Raw genomic sequence first — 17,239 nt, 5'->3', positions numbered from 1 at the left:
CTGGTTTTCATGAACCACTTCCGGTTGACCCGACTGCTCATCCGCTACCACTACGGGCGCTTTCTCCTCATGGTTGGCCAAGGACATGGTATTTTCAAGACAATTCCGCTGGAAATGTCCCAATCCACCACACTTAAAGCAAGATATGCCCCGCCGCGCCATACCAGGATATTCGCCCCAATTAGACCCATATCTTCCTCGCTTGGATCCCTCAGGGCGGAAATTTGAATGTTGGTATCCACTACGATACCCGTTGTTTCGCCAGTTCCCGGCGCTCCCATGGTAAGCATTTGAGCCGGATCCCCTTTCGTAGGCATGTTGGTTCCGATGCCCACGTGGACCGCCGCGGCTCCAGGTGCCTTCCTGATAGGGATCCTCGGCCGCACACTCGCCATAGCATCCCTCGTGAACGTCGGGACGGAACAACGGAACCGGTCGTTCGACGCGGCGAACAGCATCCGGGGTCCCACAAGGGCAGGACAACAGTTCCACGGCACCCTGCAATTGACCAACCACCTGGCTCAACTTGTCGAGCGCCGACCCACTCACCACCTCTGGAATTGGTTCCTCGCCAACCGCGTGAACCCATCTCAAGTCCTCCTGCTCATCCATTTGGGTAGGGGCACATGCAAATTGAATGTGATGGAACATTCTAATTTTTTCAATTGCCTCTCCTATCGACTTTGGTTGCTGCATGCTCACCTGCAGGCGTGCTTCTTTGTCATGTAGCCCATAGCAAAACTTTGCCACTGCCTGCTCGGTGGCGTATGTTTGGGGCAGATCTCGGAATGCCTTAGTGGCTAGCGTGAGTACGCGATCTGACCACTCATCCAATGATTCTCCTACCGCCTGAGAAATCGCCTGGAAACGCCCTTGCGCAGTAGCAGGGAGCTCTTTGGCGTCGAAACGCTCTTCCAGACGATGCAGTAACTCCTTATAACAGACAGTTTCCCTTCCTTCAGTTATTACTGCATAGAAATCCGCAGCTTTTCCCACCAAACACCAAACCAACCCATCGGCGCGCTCATCATCTGACCATTTGTGCAATTTGGCATAGCGCTCAAACTTGCCCCGGAATACTGGCCAATTGCTACGACCGTCAAACTGCAAGTTTTTAGGTATCGGGGTAATCACATCCTGATTACTCGGAGTAGCAGGGTTTTGTGTAGTTGCATGCAGGAGTGCAACAGGAAGGCTAGGTATTACATGCGGGTTGATGAGCGTCTGCGTAGCCGGCTGATTAGGTATTACCAGTTGGTTGATGGGTACCAACATAGCAGACTGATTTGGTATGCTAAGTTGGTTAACGGGCGCCAGGTTAGCAGGCTGATTGTACATGCTATGTTGGTTAATAGACGCCAACGTAGCAGGCTGATTGTATATGATAGGCTGGTTTATCGGTACCTGGGGTTTTGTAAAAAGGGGCAATGGTTCCCTCATTCTAACCTGAAGCTCTTCCCAGCAAGCCGTGATATCCGCCTCCAAGTCGGATATCTGGGAAGCAAGCTCAGCCTTTATCAGATCCTGAGCATAGGGCCCTTCCTTTCGGACAGGCATACCTACCCCCCACCTTTCGTGCGAGTCAACTGATCCACCTAATAACAACCGCCCCTTCCCTTCATCATGGATTTCATCCCCTTCCCCAAAGGCCTCAGCCAACAACATTGGGTTAGGACGGAAGTCCAACAACCGCATATCCTCTCGATCCAGAGGTCGCCGAATAATCACTCCCAACGAGTCTGGGGACAGGTTCCCCGTAATCTCCCTAAACTGCACAATGACCTTAGCCAATTTTGGCCCCACCCCCGGAATAGATGTCAATACATTGGGAGGGTCAAAATTTACTCGTATTAATTGTGGCCCCGGTGAGCGACTCTTGCTGCCCACGCAACTCATCATTGCCAATTTATTTATTTAAAATTAAAAAATACTTCGGAAAAATAAAATTCCAATCAGCGTAGAACTGGACGACAATTAACATAAAATTGCTCACTAATAAACGATAAATAAAATCGCTACCGCTGTTGTTCCTTTACGTAATTAATCAAAAACTGCAAATAAAAAACACGTCGCTTTAACTTTCGTTAAGCACCAATTTCCCGGGACCCAGTTTACATTCGCAATAACACTGCTCTAAAAAGAATTATATATAGACAAAACTCGTGCCCGTAAACTTCTATTTCCTCGGACTTTACTGATACAAAGAAGTCAACCAAACACGTTTATTATGAACTGCTGCGCACAGAATACGCGCCAACTAATCACGGGAAATTGCCAAATAAAAAACACGTGGCCGTCCGTTAATTACACAAGCAATGAACCTGTTACAAACAGCATTGGACAATCACGTTTTTTAACAAATATTTCGCCAACTGATAACACGGCCGGCGAATGTGAACAATGAAAAAAACTATGATGCCGTCTGTTTTTACACACGACTAAAAATAGACGAAAAATGCGTGCATCTGTTAAATTATAGAAATAACGTTTTAAAACGAACTTTAAATTAAATTTGATGCGACGGTCCAAACTAAATTTCACGATGCCGATTTATTTGCAACAAAGTTATATATAGAACTAGCCTAACCGTTAAAACACAATTACACAAACCCCACCCGTACTACCATTGTAGTGTTTTCACCCGGTTAGCTATTCGTGGGTTTTAATGCAATTATCACAACCGCTAGCAAAGATAATATACTAGACTACTCACATGGGCATCGACTGGAATCCACATCTGGACGGCACCAATCGTCCTCGTCGTCTTCGAGGGAACTTGTCGGCTTCACGCGTCGGCTCGTCGGGTACACTCGTCGGCTCGTCCACGTCACGAAATGGCACTATACATGTACTTCTGGGAATACACTTCCAGGCAAACACGTACTTAAACACACAGTCACCGGCTTACATACACAGTCACAGACTCACTTATATCTTCTGGGAATGGCCTTCCAGGTAAATACGTGTTGAACGCACATAAAATACAATATAATACAATACGCACAGGCTCACAGCTAGACACTGGCTTACATACACAGGCTAAACCCCCTGGAACTACTTACGTACTCAGGGTTACACGCACAGGTTCACAATTACAGGCTCACAGTTACCGACACACATATTCAATACAATACCATATAATACAATATAAACTATACGCAGGCTCACTATTTCACACACAATACTCACATAGGGACATAGGCACATAAACACATCTACTCACCTCAACGTCCCGTGCACAAGAGACCGTACAAACTCGTGCTGCCCAGCATGCACTATGTCGATTTGTCGCTGGTTCCCAGTCACGAGGTATGTGCGCGTTTTGTAGGCCGGGCACCGGGTTTTGACAGGATACAGTTTTCATTGGTTAAAAGGGTCGAAATGTACAAGTCATGTGACTGTCGAACCCACGAATCTACATGTATGTTGATACTCGGGTTGTGCGCCGGTCGAGTGTTTATAAAACTTGTGTGTTGCAGGGAAATTCATCATTGGTAAAGTATCAACCTCACTTATTATTAAATAGAATAGTGTAAAAGTTGACAATCAAAATTGAAATATTCATAATTCATATTGACATAATTCACATTTAATGTAATTATTGTTTTCCAACGCGCACAGTAAAGTGTGTGTGTGTGTGTGGGGGGGGGGGGGGGGGGGTGGTGTTCTCAAACATTTCGTTATTTCATTTGTAACATAACATCTTTATCATTGACTTTCTTGAAACAAGTATTAAAAGCACGACAAATTTTAAGCATTTGTTTTTTCTTAATAAGTTTGCGGTTGTCGTGATTTAAGTTGAACGAGTTACGTTGGAAGTTTTCGTCTCTTCTTCCGAGATAATGTGTACACAACACAGTACAGTCGCTTGGAAGTTGGAGTGAAAGGTGTCAAGTTTTTCGGGGAAAAAATGCATTCATGTTTTATTTTTTTCTGATTCTAGACCCATTTTATCGGATAAGGCAATTATTTCAATCGAGTAATGCTTTTTATTAGTGGAAAATTGTTTCAGTTTTTAAGCACCGTTTTTGCTAGGTAAATTAAAATTGATAGTTTTCGAGACTTCTGTAGAATTTATGAACACTTAATATTGTAGGGTTATGCCTCAGATTCATGTGTTCTTTATATTTAAGCATAGATGAACAGAAATACAGTTGAGGCTTATCTTGTGTCTATGCATACAATGCAACATGTGCTTAAAAATCAGACATCAAAAGACAAATGTACAATAAACAACTGAAACTGGCCAGAAAATGCACAATTTGGGTAGAAAAAACAATCAGATATTTTGTGTTTTATGAAATACTAGCCAAAATTGGCTTTTTACCGCGAGCACTGCTTCCTTGAGGCTAGTAGGAAATTCCATATGGCCCATTAAACAGAACAACAACTCTTTGCCATGCTTAAATAAAAACATTTGAATGACGCCTTTAAAATTCAAAAAGTATTTGAAGGAGTCGTTTATGCTGGGCTCAGCCTTACTTCAATAATCAAGTGTTGAATTATTCACCAAGAGCTGGCTTTTTGACAAGGATACTGTATTCTGTTTTGAAAATGAATTTTTTGCATAGAAGTCTAAAGTAAACTTATTCGACTCGTACGAATCCCTGGCCATATTTGGGAAAAAGTCCACTGACTTGGGAAAAACTAATTACATTTGTATTAAAGTCTTTGTTAAATTCCAAATTATGAGAACACGGCTTGTTTGAAATAAAATTGAATTATAATATGAATAATCATAAGGCGCTGCTTTAAGAAAAATGTGTTTTTGATTTTAATTGGGATTTTTTTTACCATCTTGCATTGGAAATGGATCTGTTTAATGAACCCATTGATATACAAGGAAAGGGCCTGAGACTAGACAATGTCTTGTAATTAACTTAGACACATTTGATGTTTTCTGCTGATGGTATTGTTTTCTGATATTAAACACACGTAGTAGTAATTATTATAACAAAATTATTTGTAGATGATAGTTTACATTGAAAACAGGTCATTATTGGAAACCTTTGCATTATTTAAATTGTATACAATTTAATTCAGGATTGTGTTTTGGCTCTTTTATTGTTTTACCATTATTTTGATATGGTACTGTCATGGTTACATAAAAAAACACTTGGGATGGCAAATTATGATTCATGTATTTAGTCTGTATACTCATTCTGTCAATCATCTATTTTATTTTCAGAGAAATAAGGTAGGCCATGTAGAAATGCAAATGCTAGCAAAAGCTGAGCTGTAGCCAAGGCCAATTAAAGAAATGATAATACAAAAGCATTTCACTTCATTATAACATGTTACTGTATGTTTGTCTTTGTGAAACTCACCACGTTTCTTTTCAAGTTTGTTTCATTATCCCCACGCTTTTAAAAGCTTGGGGATATTGTATTGTATTCCTACACTATAAGCACTAGAACCTTGAAACTTACACACATGGTAGCTATGAGCATATGTGCGACGGTGATGGCGACAGATTTGATCTGAACACTCTGTCAAAAGTTATGGGTAAATAAATGGTAAAATGGGTTAAAAAACCCTCATTTTACTAAAAACATGAACAGCTCATGATTATAACTTTTGACCCAGCTGTCAGATCAAAATTCCAAATAGTGCACCGTCGCACATATGCTCAAAGCTACAATGTGAGTAAGTTTCAAGGTTCTAGTGCTAATAGTGTAGGTGGAGATAGTGGAGAACCATGCCCACCCAAAACTTTAAAATGGGTAAAAAAAACTCATTTTTAATACTAACAACATGCGACGCACATGATAATAACTTTTGACCCACAGGCTAGATCAAAATTCCAAATAGTGCACCGTGGCACATATTCTCATAACTACAATGTGTGTAAGTTTCAAGGTTCTAGAGCTAATAATGTAGGAGGAGATAGTTGACATCCATGCCCATCCAAAATTTTGTTTTAACATAACTTCTTTATTTATTCACCAATTAACTTCAAATTAATACTGAATATCGCTTATGACAACAAGGTCTATCTCGACCATCCAAATCCACATTACCCATCCCAGGGCCATTGATAAAGGTAAAGGCAGCTTGGTTACTGTCCTCTTTCAAATTTATCGAGAGGTCCACAGGAACTACTTCCCCGTATCCCCAAATTATTTTTCAAACCCAATTTTTTTGTACCTAATTTTGTTTTGTACCCAAATTTTGTTTTGTACCCAAATTCTTTCTACCCAATTTTTCGTACCCTAATTTTTTCGTACCCTTTTTTCTTTGTACTCAAATTTTTTTCGTACCCAAATTTGCTTGTACCCAATTTTTTTCGTACCCAAATTTGTGTTCGTACCCTAATTTGTGTTTGTACCCAAATTTGTTTGTACCCAAATTATTTTTCGTACCCAATTTTATTTTCGTACCCAATTTTTTTTTCATACCCACATTTTTTTTGGCATAATTTTTTCATACCCAAATGTTTTCGCACCCAATTTTTTTTGGTACACAATTTTTTTTTCTTACCCAATTTTTTTTTGTACCTAATTGTTGTTTCATACCCAATTGTTTTTTTTTACCCAATTTTTTGGGGGCATAATTTTTTTGTACCCAAAATTTGCGTACTCAATTTTTTTTCCTACTCTTAATTTTGTTTTAACATAACTTCTTCATTTATTCACCAATTGACTTCAAATTAATACTGAACATCTCTTATGAAAACACGGTCTATCTGGACCATTCATGCCCACATTACCCACCAGGGGTCCCACCAACATAGGCCTTGCCCACCCAAAATTGCCTTTTAATACAACATCTATGCGGCGTGTTGATACGCGTCAGCTTCTTCCGCGCCACTTCTATAAGCTTTGCCACCAGAGGCGTATTTAGGTGGGGGGCTAGGGGGCTAAAGCCCCCCCAGCTGGCTGGCTAGATATTATTTAAAAAAAATGAGCCCCTTACAGTTCCAATCCACTGGTGTATTTCCTGTCATATGCCCCTAATTAGGCCATTAACAGTTGTCAATTTGTGTGATTAGCCCCAGGCATGTGTACAGACGATCTAACCTTCGCCAGCTAAACTGCACGCTTCATTGACTGTAAGTGATAAACTGCGCTATTTGATTGGCTGAAGGAGATACATTCAACTTATGAAATTCATCGATACATTTAGCTATAGGTAAATGTTTACAAATGGCTGCCGTATGGGACTTGTGAAAAACAATATCCTCCAATTACCTTCAGTCGTGAAAAACAATATCCTCCAATTACCTTTAGTCGAGCGGTTAAGGAAACAACTAAAATAATTTCTGAATGAATTCAAACATTGCCGCAATAAACGATGTACATAAAAAGATTTATTTTATTCCTGTTAAATCCATGTCAAAATTGTTTATTTAGAGCGTATTTAACCACACAAAGCCGATAGTTCCATACACATCCGCAAATGACATACACTTCGCGCGTTGTTTACCTTGAGTCGAGAGGTAACATCCGAAAAGCAAGAGTACACAATTGCAATAGACATGAGGTTAACAAAACTTCGAAAATTCGATTCACTGAACAAATTTTGAGAAACCGAAAGATTAATTTTACTTTTTTTATAAGTTTAATTTACCATTTAACAAGTTTCTGTTTTAACGGTCGATCTTCTTTTGAGCAACATTGACATGAAAAAGTGCTCAAGAAATGGAAAAAAACTACAACGTTCGCAATTTGTTCCAATACAATTTCGGCATATATATTACTATTAAAAGATTTGATAAAATTATCATCAAATCAGGACAGGGTATATCCACTTAACATGTGGATATCGGCATGTCTCATATTTTCGCGATGTGCGCGCACAGATTGTTCCATTCAACAATTTCTGGGAATCGTGAAAAAGTAAACGAATTTTCTTTAAAATAAATCAAATACTTGACATTATGTGTTTACACTAGCGCAGTGGTCTACAATTTATGCGCAAGTTTTATGAAGAGTACCGAAAAAAATGCACAGAAAAGGCATAAATTTGGACTATTTCAGTTGAAGTAAGATTTTTAATGCAATTAAACTGTTTTTTATTCTTATATTAGTCGTGTCTATAATTATTTTCAAGCGTAGTAATGTTATTAAAACAAAATACTGGTTTGAGAGACATTTGATTTACCCCTGTGTGTCTGTCTGTCTGTCCGAAAATTCGATTCACTGAACAAATTTAGAGAAACCGAAAGATTAATTTTACTTTTTTTTATTACTTTTATTTACCATTTAACAAGTTTCTGTTTTAACGGTCGATCTTCTTTTGAGCAACATTGACATGAAAAAGTGCTCAAGAACTGGAGAAAAAAAAACAACGTTTGCAATTTGTTCCAATACAATTTCGGCATATATATTACTATTAAAAGATTTGATAAAATTATCATCAATTCGGGACAGGGTATACCCACTGAACATGTGAATATCGGCATGACTCATATTTTCGCGATGTGCGCGCACAGATTGTTCCATGCAACAATTTCTGGAAATCGTGAAAAATAAACGAATTTTCTTTAAAATAGATCAAACACTTGAAATAATGTGTTTACACTAGCGCAGTGGTCTGCAATTTATGCGCAAGTTTAATGAAGAGTACCGAAAAAATGCATGGAAAAGGCATGCATTTGAACTATTTCTGTTGAAGTAAGATTTTTAATGCAATTAAACTGTTGTTTTTATGTCCCCCACTATAGTAGTGGGGGACATATTGTTTTTGCCCTGTCTGTCTGTTGGTCTGTTGGTCTGTTTGCGCCAACTTTAACATTTTGCAATAACTTTTGCTACATTGAAGATAGCAACTTCATATTTGGCATGCATGTGTATCTCATGAAGCTGCACATTTTGAGTGGTGAAAGGTCAAGGTCATCCTTCAAGGTCAGAGGTCAAATATATGTGGCCAAAATCGCTCATTTTATGAATACTTTTGCAATATTGAAGATAGCAACTTGATATTTGGCATGCATGTGTATCTCATGGAGCTGCACATTTTGAGTGGTGAAAGGTCAAGGTCATCCTTCAAGGTCAGAGGTCAAAGATATGTGGCCCAAATCGCTTATTTTATAAATACTTTTGCAATATTGAAGATAGCAACTTGATAATTATTTGGCATGGATGTGCATCTCATGGAGCTGCATATTTTGAGTGGTGAAAGGTCAAGGTCATCCTTCAAGGTCAGAGGTCAAATATATGTGGCCGAAATCGCTTATTTAATGAATACTTTTGCAATATTGAAGATAGCAACTTGATATTTGGCATGCATGTGTATCTCATGGAGCTGCACATTTTGAGTGGTGAAAGGTCAAGGTCATCCTTCACAAGGTCAAGGTCATCCTACAAGGTCAAACGTCATATAGGGGGACATTGTGTTTCACAAACACATCTTGTTTTTTTCTTATTTTAGTCGTGTCTATAATTATTTTAAGCATAGTAATGTTATTAAAACAAAATACTGGTTTGAGAGACATTTGATTTACCCCTGTGTGTCTGTCTGTCTGTGTGTCTGTCACACTTGATGTCTAAACTCAAGTTCTTGTTTTACATGCACTTTTATCATGCAAAATGCTGATTAGATAGCATGAAATTGCATCATTTGAAGGTACCATTAAAAAAAAATCAACGACGGAAGGGAACACCCCTTCCGCACCCTCCCCAGTTGAGCCCCCCCCTCGGAAAAAATTCTGGATACGCCTCTGGCCACTGTCACAAAATATCACATTTATTGCTGAAGTAAATTTTTTATGAGTTTCAAAGAATCCTTTTTAAATAGTTTTCCGTTAAAGTAACATATGATTTCAATATATAAAATTAGTTTGATTAGCAACTCGATTTATCTTATTTTTTGAATGTATTTTAATTATGAGACGTTTGTTCAATTTGTAAGATGCCATCAGTTTGTTTTTGTTTACGTGTCTACCTTTTTGCAGCAAGATGCAATTGATAGAGGAATAAAGCGAGGGCTAAAATTGTGCCTTAGTCGACTAGTGATATTCCTCAACTTTTATTTTGTTGTTTGATGTGTCATGGTTTGAAAAACTACTTTTATATTTTGTTGTGGTTGACTGGTACAAGTTGATGTTGGATGCTGTTATAATGTTTACCATTGATCCTAGTCCATTATTCTCTCTGATTGATAGTACATGTATTTGTTATTACAATCATTGTTCACAATCATACCACAGTATTCTCACATCATGTGCTTTTTTTCATTTGAAATTATTATGCCCCCCTTCGAAGAAGAGGGGGTATATTGCTTTGCACATGTCGGTCTGTCGGTTGGTCTGTCCACCAGGTGGTTTCCGGATGATAACTCAAGAACTCTTGGGCCTAGGATCATGAAACTTCATAGGTACATTGATCATGACTCGCAGATGACCCCTATTGATTTTTAGGTCTAAGGTCAAGGTCACGGTGACCAGAAATAGTAAAATGGATTCCTGATGATAACTCAAGAACGCTTAGTCCTAGGATCATGAAACTTGATAGGTAGATTGATCATGACTCGCACATGACCCCTATTGATTTTCAGGTCACTAGGTCAAAGGTCAAGGTCACAGTGACCCGAAATCGTAAAATGGTTTCCGGATGATAACTCAAGAACGCTTAGGCCTAGGATCATGAAACTTGATAGGTAGATTGATCATGACTCGCAGATGACCTCTATTGATTTTCAGGTCACTAGGTCAAAGGTCAAGGTCACAGTGACCCGAAATAATAAAATGGTTTCCGGATGAGAACTCAAGAATGCTTATGCCTAGGATCATGAAACTTCGTAGGTAGATTGATAATGGCTGGCAGATGACCCCTATTGATTGTCAGGTCACTAGGTCAAAGGTCAAGGTCACGGTGACCGGAAATAGTAAAATGGTTTCCGGATGATAACTCAAGAACGCTTATGCCTGGGATCATGAAACTTGATAGGTAGATTGATCATGACTCGCAGTTGACCCCTATTGATTTTCAGGCCACTATATCAAAGCTCACGGTGACCTGAAATAGTAAAATGGTTTCCAGATGATAACTCAAGAACGCTAATGGCTACGATCATGAAACTTCATAGGTACATTGATCATGACTCGCAGATGACCCCTAAAGATTTTGAGGTCATTAGGTCAAAGGTCAAGATCATGGTGACCCGAAATAGTAAAATGGTTTCCGGATGATAACTCAAGAACGCTTATGCCTAGGATCATGAAACTTCATAGGTACATTGATCATGACTCGCAGATGACCCCTATCGATTTTGAGGTCACTAGGTCAAAGGTTAATTTCACGGTGACCTGTAATAGTACAATGGTTTCCGGATGATAACTAAAGAACGCTTATTCCTAGGATCATGAAACTTCATAGGTACATTGATCATGACTGGCAGATGGCCCCTATTGATTTTCAGGTCTTTAGGTCAAAGGTCGAGGTCACAGTGACAAAACATACTCACACAATGGCTGTCACTACAACGGAGAGCCCATATGGGGGGCATGCATGTTTTACAAACAGCCCTTGTTTATTAGATGAATTTCCTAGTTATATTTAAGTTATTTTAGTATACATATTGTCAATGATGGTTTCTAAATTATATCAACACCCAAATACCATAATAGTGTAAGATTTTCTGTGCAGTTCCTCATTTGTTGCTGGATTGAGACAACCAATGGCATTTAAGACAGGTTGTCTGTTGGAGACCAAGTTTATTGTGTTATGGCTAGATCAGTTTTGTGTCAAATGATTTTCGCATTCTAAACAAATAATTTTAACTGAGTCATATTTCAAGAGGCACAACATTTGTCTTTTAACAAATAATGATTTATCTGGTGAATTAATGTTTTATAAATTATACATTATAATGAGTCCATGGCTATCCTTTTACTCTAATTGACTGTATCTGTTATATTCATAACATCTGCAGATCAGAGCCGTTGCTGACTCAGCATTTTTTTCCCAATCAGGAAAAATATCGGTACCACATCAATCAGGAAAATTTAGGGCTAAAAACCCTGAAACAGGGAAATTCGTGTCATGAAATGTATAGATTGGGAATAATGGGTCTTTGCACAAACCTATGTAGATTTTCTTTTACATGCCTTTTTGCTGAAATATGTGTTTTCAGTGCTCATTTTATTTGTTTTCTTGCAGATAATGCGCTTTTGAAACTAAATTGTTGCAACATTCCTGCCTAACAGAATCTTTTGGACGCCAATAATTGTCCTCCATTTGGAACTTGCCATATACCAATACTTTATTGCGATGCCCATGGAAAAAATTTGCTGAGACTGCATTAAGATTCATTTGATCCTCAGGATTTCCCTATTGTTTCGAACTTAGTTATTAGAGGTTGCCGTTGACAGGCCACATTTAATGCCATAACAAGGCAATAAACACAATACAAAATAATAATTAAAAACATATAAATCAATGCTTATTTTGATTTTTTCTAAATGTAAAAGAAAAATATAAAAATAAATATTTGGCTTAAATATTTTAATTACTTCCTTGGAGTGTATGTTTGTGGGTAGTTTAATAAATAATTATCCCCACATTTTTCGGAGAAAAAGTGGGGATATTGTAATGATGTGCGTCCGTCTGTCCGTCCTGGCCACCTGCTGCTCCTACACTATTAGCACTAGAACCTTGAAACTTACATACATGGTAGCTATGAGCATATGTGCGACGGTGATAGTGACAGAATTTTTATCTGACTCCTGGGTCAAAAGTTATGGGGGTTGGGGCGGGGCCGGGTCAGAGATTTTTCATCATTCTTTTATGTTATTTTACATTAACTTCTTCATTTCTGCACCGATTTACTTCAAATTGATACTGAGCCTCTCTTATGACAATAAGGTCAATCTCAACTATGCATGGTCCCAGTACCAACCCTGGGGCCCCCCGGCCACATAGGCCACGCCCACCCAAAATTGCCTTTTACTATAATTTCTTCATTTCTACACCGATTCACTTCAAATTGATACTGAACCTCTCTTATGACAATACGATCAATCTCAGCTATGCATGGCCCCATTACCAACCCTAGGGCATCCCGCCCACATAGGCCACGCCCACCCAAAATTGCCAATTACTATAATTTCTTCATTTCTACACCGATTCACTTCAAATTGATACTGAACCTCTCTTATGACAATACGGTCAATCTCGGCTATGCATAGCCCCATTACCAACTCTGGGGCGCCCCACCCACATAGGCCACGCCCACCCAAAATTGCCTTTTACTATAATATCTTCATTTCTACACTGATTCACTTCAAATTCATACTGAACCTCTCTTATGACAATACAGCTAATCTCAATTGTGCATGGCCCCATTGCCAACCCTGGGGCGCCCCGCCCACATTGGCCACGCCCACCCAAAATTGCCTTTTACTATAATTTCTTCATTTCTACACTGATGCACTTCAAATTGATACTGAACCTCTGGGCCAAACATCAGCGTGGGGATACACGTCGGCCTCTGCCGCACCATTTCTAGTTTAATTATAAGTCTTGTACTTGTATTTTTCAAGAAAATAACACATCCTTATTTGTACATTTACAGTAAACTCTTTAGCATTCGATTACACTGACTTTTGTTAACTTGTTGAGAAGAGATCCAAAACTTTAATATATTACAACTAGAAATGGCGCGGCAGAGGCCGACGCGTATCCCCACGCCGCATGTTTGACCCAGGGGCGCCCCAGGGTTGTTAATGGGGCCATGCATAGTTGAGATTGACCGTATTTTCATAAGAGAAGTTCAGTATCAATAAGAAGTGAATCGGTGTAGAAATGAAGAAGTTAAGTAAAAGGCAATTTTGGGTGGGTGTGGCCTATGTGGGCGGGGCCTTCCAGGGTTGGTAATGGGGCTATACATAGTTGAGATTGACCATATTGTCATAAGAATAGTTCAGTATCAATTAGAAGTGAATCGGTGTAGAAATGAAGAAGTCATAGTAAAAGGCAATTTTGGGTGGGTGTGGTCTATGTGGGCGGGGCACCCCAGGGTTGGTAATGGGGCTATACATAGTTGAGATTGACCGTATTGTCATAAGAATAGTTCAGTATCAATTAGAAGTGAATCGGTGTAGAAATGAAGTCATAGTGAAAGGCAATTTTGGGTGGGTGTGGCCTATGTGGGCGGGGCACCCCAGGGTTGATAATGGGGCTATACATAGTTGAGATTGACCGTATTGTCATAAGAATAGTTCAGTATCAATTAGAAGTGAATTGGCGTAGAAATGATGAAATCATAGTAAAAGGCAATTTTGGGTGGGTGTGGCCTATGTGGGTGGGGCGCCTCAGGGTTGGTAATGGGGCCATGCATAGTTGAGATTGACTGTATTTTCATGCATCGTTGAGATGTTTGTCCCAGGGGCGCCCCAGGGTTGTTAATGGGGCCATGCATAGTTGAGATTGACCGTATTGTCATAAGAGAATTTCACTATCAATTTGAAGTGAATCGGTGTAGAAATGAAGAAATTATAGTAAAAGGCAATTTTGGGTGGGTGTGGTCTATGTGGGCGGGGCGCCCCAGGGTTGGTAATGGGGCCATGCATAGTTGAGATTGACCGTATTGTCATAAGAGAGGTTCAGTATTTATTTGAAGTAAATCAGTTGAAGTTAATGTAAAATAACATAAAAATGAGTGAAAATCTCTGCGCGGCCCCGCCCCAACCCCCATAACTTTTGACCCAGGGGTCAGATCAAAATTCCAAATAGTGCAGGGTCGCACATATGCTCATAGCTACCGTGTGTGTAAGTTTCAAGGTTCTAGTGCTTATAGTGTAGGAGGAGATAGTGGCCAGGACGGACAGCCAGACGGACAGACAGATGGGGGAGATAACCACAATATCCCCACGCTTTTCAAAAAGTGTGGGGATAATTATTCGTTTAGATGACTGTGGTTTTCAAAATAGATAATACAGAATTTATCAAGTAAGTTTTCGGTGGAGCGTATAGTTGCCAGTTTGTAGTTCCTTACTTCCTTCCTTCTTTCCGTCACACTTTTGTTAAGTTGCTCTTAGCACCTTCAATACTTTACCGATCTCTTTCATATTTGGCATGTAGGTACCTTGCATGGACCTCTACCTTTGATGAGGTTTGAGGTCACTGGGGTCAAGGTCACCGAAGCTAATAATAGATTTTTCCGTCACAGTTTTGTTACAGTTTCTCATAGCACCTTCAATTCTCTACCGATCTCTTTCATATTTGGCATGTACGTACCTTGCATGGACCTCTACCTTTTGATGAGGTTTGAGTTCACTGGGGTCAAGGTCACCGAGGCTAATATTAGATTTTTCCGTCACAATTTTGTTACAGTTTCTCATAGCACCTTCAATACTTTACCGATCTCTTTCATATTTGGCATGTACGTACCTTGCTTGGACCTCTACTTTTTGATGAGATTTTAGGTCACTGGGGTCAAGGTCAAGGTCACCGAGGCTAATAATAGATTTTTCCGTCACACTTGTTACAGTTTCTCATAACACCTTTAATACTTTACCGATCTCTTTCAAATTTGGGATGTAGGTTCCTTGCATGGACCTGTACCTTTTGATAGGTTTGAGGTCACTGGGGTCAAGGTCAAGGTCACCGAGGCTCAGAATAGATTTTTCCGTCACACTTTTGTTACAGTTTCTCATAGCACCTTCAATTCTTTACCGATCTCTTTCATATTTGGCATATACGTACCTTGCATGGACCTCTACCTTTTGATAAGGTTTGAGGTCACTGGGGTCAAGGTCAAGGTCACCGAAGCTAATATTAGATTTTTCCGTCACAATTCTGTTACAGTTTCTCATAGCACCTTTGATACTTTACCAATCTCTTTCATATTTGGCATGTACGTACCTTGCTTGGACCTCTACCTTTTGATGAGGTTTGAGGTCACTGGGGTCAAGGTCAAGGTCACCGAAAATAAAAATAGATTTTTCCGTCACACTTTTGTTACAGTTTCTCATAGCACCTTCAATACTTTACCGATCTCTTTCATATTTGGCATGTAGGTACCTTGCATGGACCTCTACATTTTGATTAGGTTTGAGGTCACTGGGGTTAAGGTCAAGGTCACCGAGGCTAAGAATAGATTTTTCCGTCACACTTTTGTTACAGTTTCTCATAGCACCTTCAATACTTTACCGATCTCTTTCATGTTTGGCATGTAGGTACCTTGCATGGACCTCTACCTTTTTATGAGGTTTGAGGTCACTAGTGTCAAGGTCACCAATGCTAATAATAAATTTTTCCGTCACACTTTTATTATAGTTTCTCATAGCGCCTTCAAAATTTTCCGATCTCTTTCATATTTGGCATGTACATACCTTGCATAAACCTCTACATTTTTATGAGGTTTGGTGTCACTGGAGTCAAGGTCAATGTCACCGAGGCTAATAATAGATTTTTTTAGGTGGTTATTAACAAAAAGATTGACAAAGCGCATCATCAGGGAGCATCCATCAGTTTCACTGATATTCTTGTTTATGTTTGTCCTGTGGCACGGTGAACTAGAAAATTTGAAAGCTCAGCTTTTAAATTTTTTTGTATTTATCCCCACGCTTTTTGAAAAAAAGGTGGGGATATTGTGGTGATCTCCGCCGTCCGTCCGTCCGTCTGTCCGTCCGTCTGTCCGTCCGTCCGTCCTGGCCACTATCTCCTCCTACACTAAAAGCACTAGAACCTTGAAATTTACACACATGGTAGCTATGAGCATATGTGCGACGGTGCACTATTTGGAATTTTGATCTGACCCCTGGGTCAAAAGTTATAGGGGTTGGGGTGGGGCCGCGTCAGAAATTATCACTCATTTTTTTAGGTTATTTTACATTTACTTCTTTATTTCTACACCGATTCACTTCAAATTGATACTGGACCTCACCTATGACAATACGGTCAATCTCAACCATGCATGGCCCCATTCCCAACCCTGGGGCGCCCCGCCCACATAGGCCACACCCACCAAAAATTTCCATTTACTATAATTTTTTCATTTCTACACGGATTCACTTCAAATTGATACTGAACTTTTGTTATGACATTAGGGTCAATCTCAACTATGCATGGCCCCAATCCCAACCCTGGGGCGCCCGCCCACATAGGCCACACCCACCAAAAAAATCCATTTACTATAAAAAAATTTTAGGTTATTTTACATTAACTTCTTCATTTCTACACTGATTCACTTCAAATTGATACTGAACCTCTCTTATGACAAAACGGTCAAACTCAACTATGCATGGCCCCGTTGCCAACCCTGGGGCGCCACGCCCACATAGACCACACCCGCC

The 17,239-nt window shown here is 39.6% G+C and overlaps 1 long non-coding RNA gene across 3 annotated transcripts in view; it reads right to left on the bottom strand.

The window, feature by feature from the left end:
* The window catches only part of LOC127873682 (uncharacterized), a 33,000-nt gene extending 29,729 nt beyond the window's left edge, over positions 1–3,271 (bottom strand). For 2 of the 3 annotated variants that reach the window (XR_008046325.1, XR_008046324.1), the window contains exon 1: positions 2,714–3,271. This is a non-coding gene — a long non-coding RNA (uncharacterized LOC127873682). The remainder of the gene's footprint in view (positions 1–2,713) is intronic. The other variant, XR_008046326.1, reaches the window with a different exon arrangement.
* Positions 3,272–17,239: the final 13,968 nt, after the last annotated feature.

This window comes from Dreissena polymorpha, chromosome 3, assembly GCF_020536995.1.
Source record: "Dreissena polymorpha isolate Duluth1 chromosome 3, UMN_Dpol_1.0, whole genome shotgun sequence".
Classification (NCBI taxonomy): Eukaryota; Metazoa; Mollusca; class Bivalvia; order Myida; family Dreissenidae; genus Dreissena; species Dreissena polymorpha.
The sequence above is the reverse complement of the archived record's forward strand: the minus strand, read 5'-3'. Positions and strand labels throughout refer to the sequence as shown.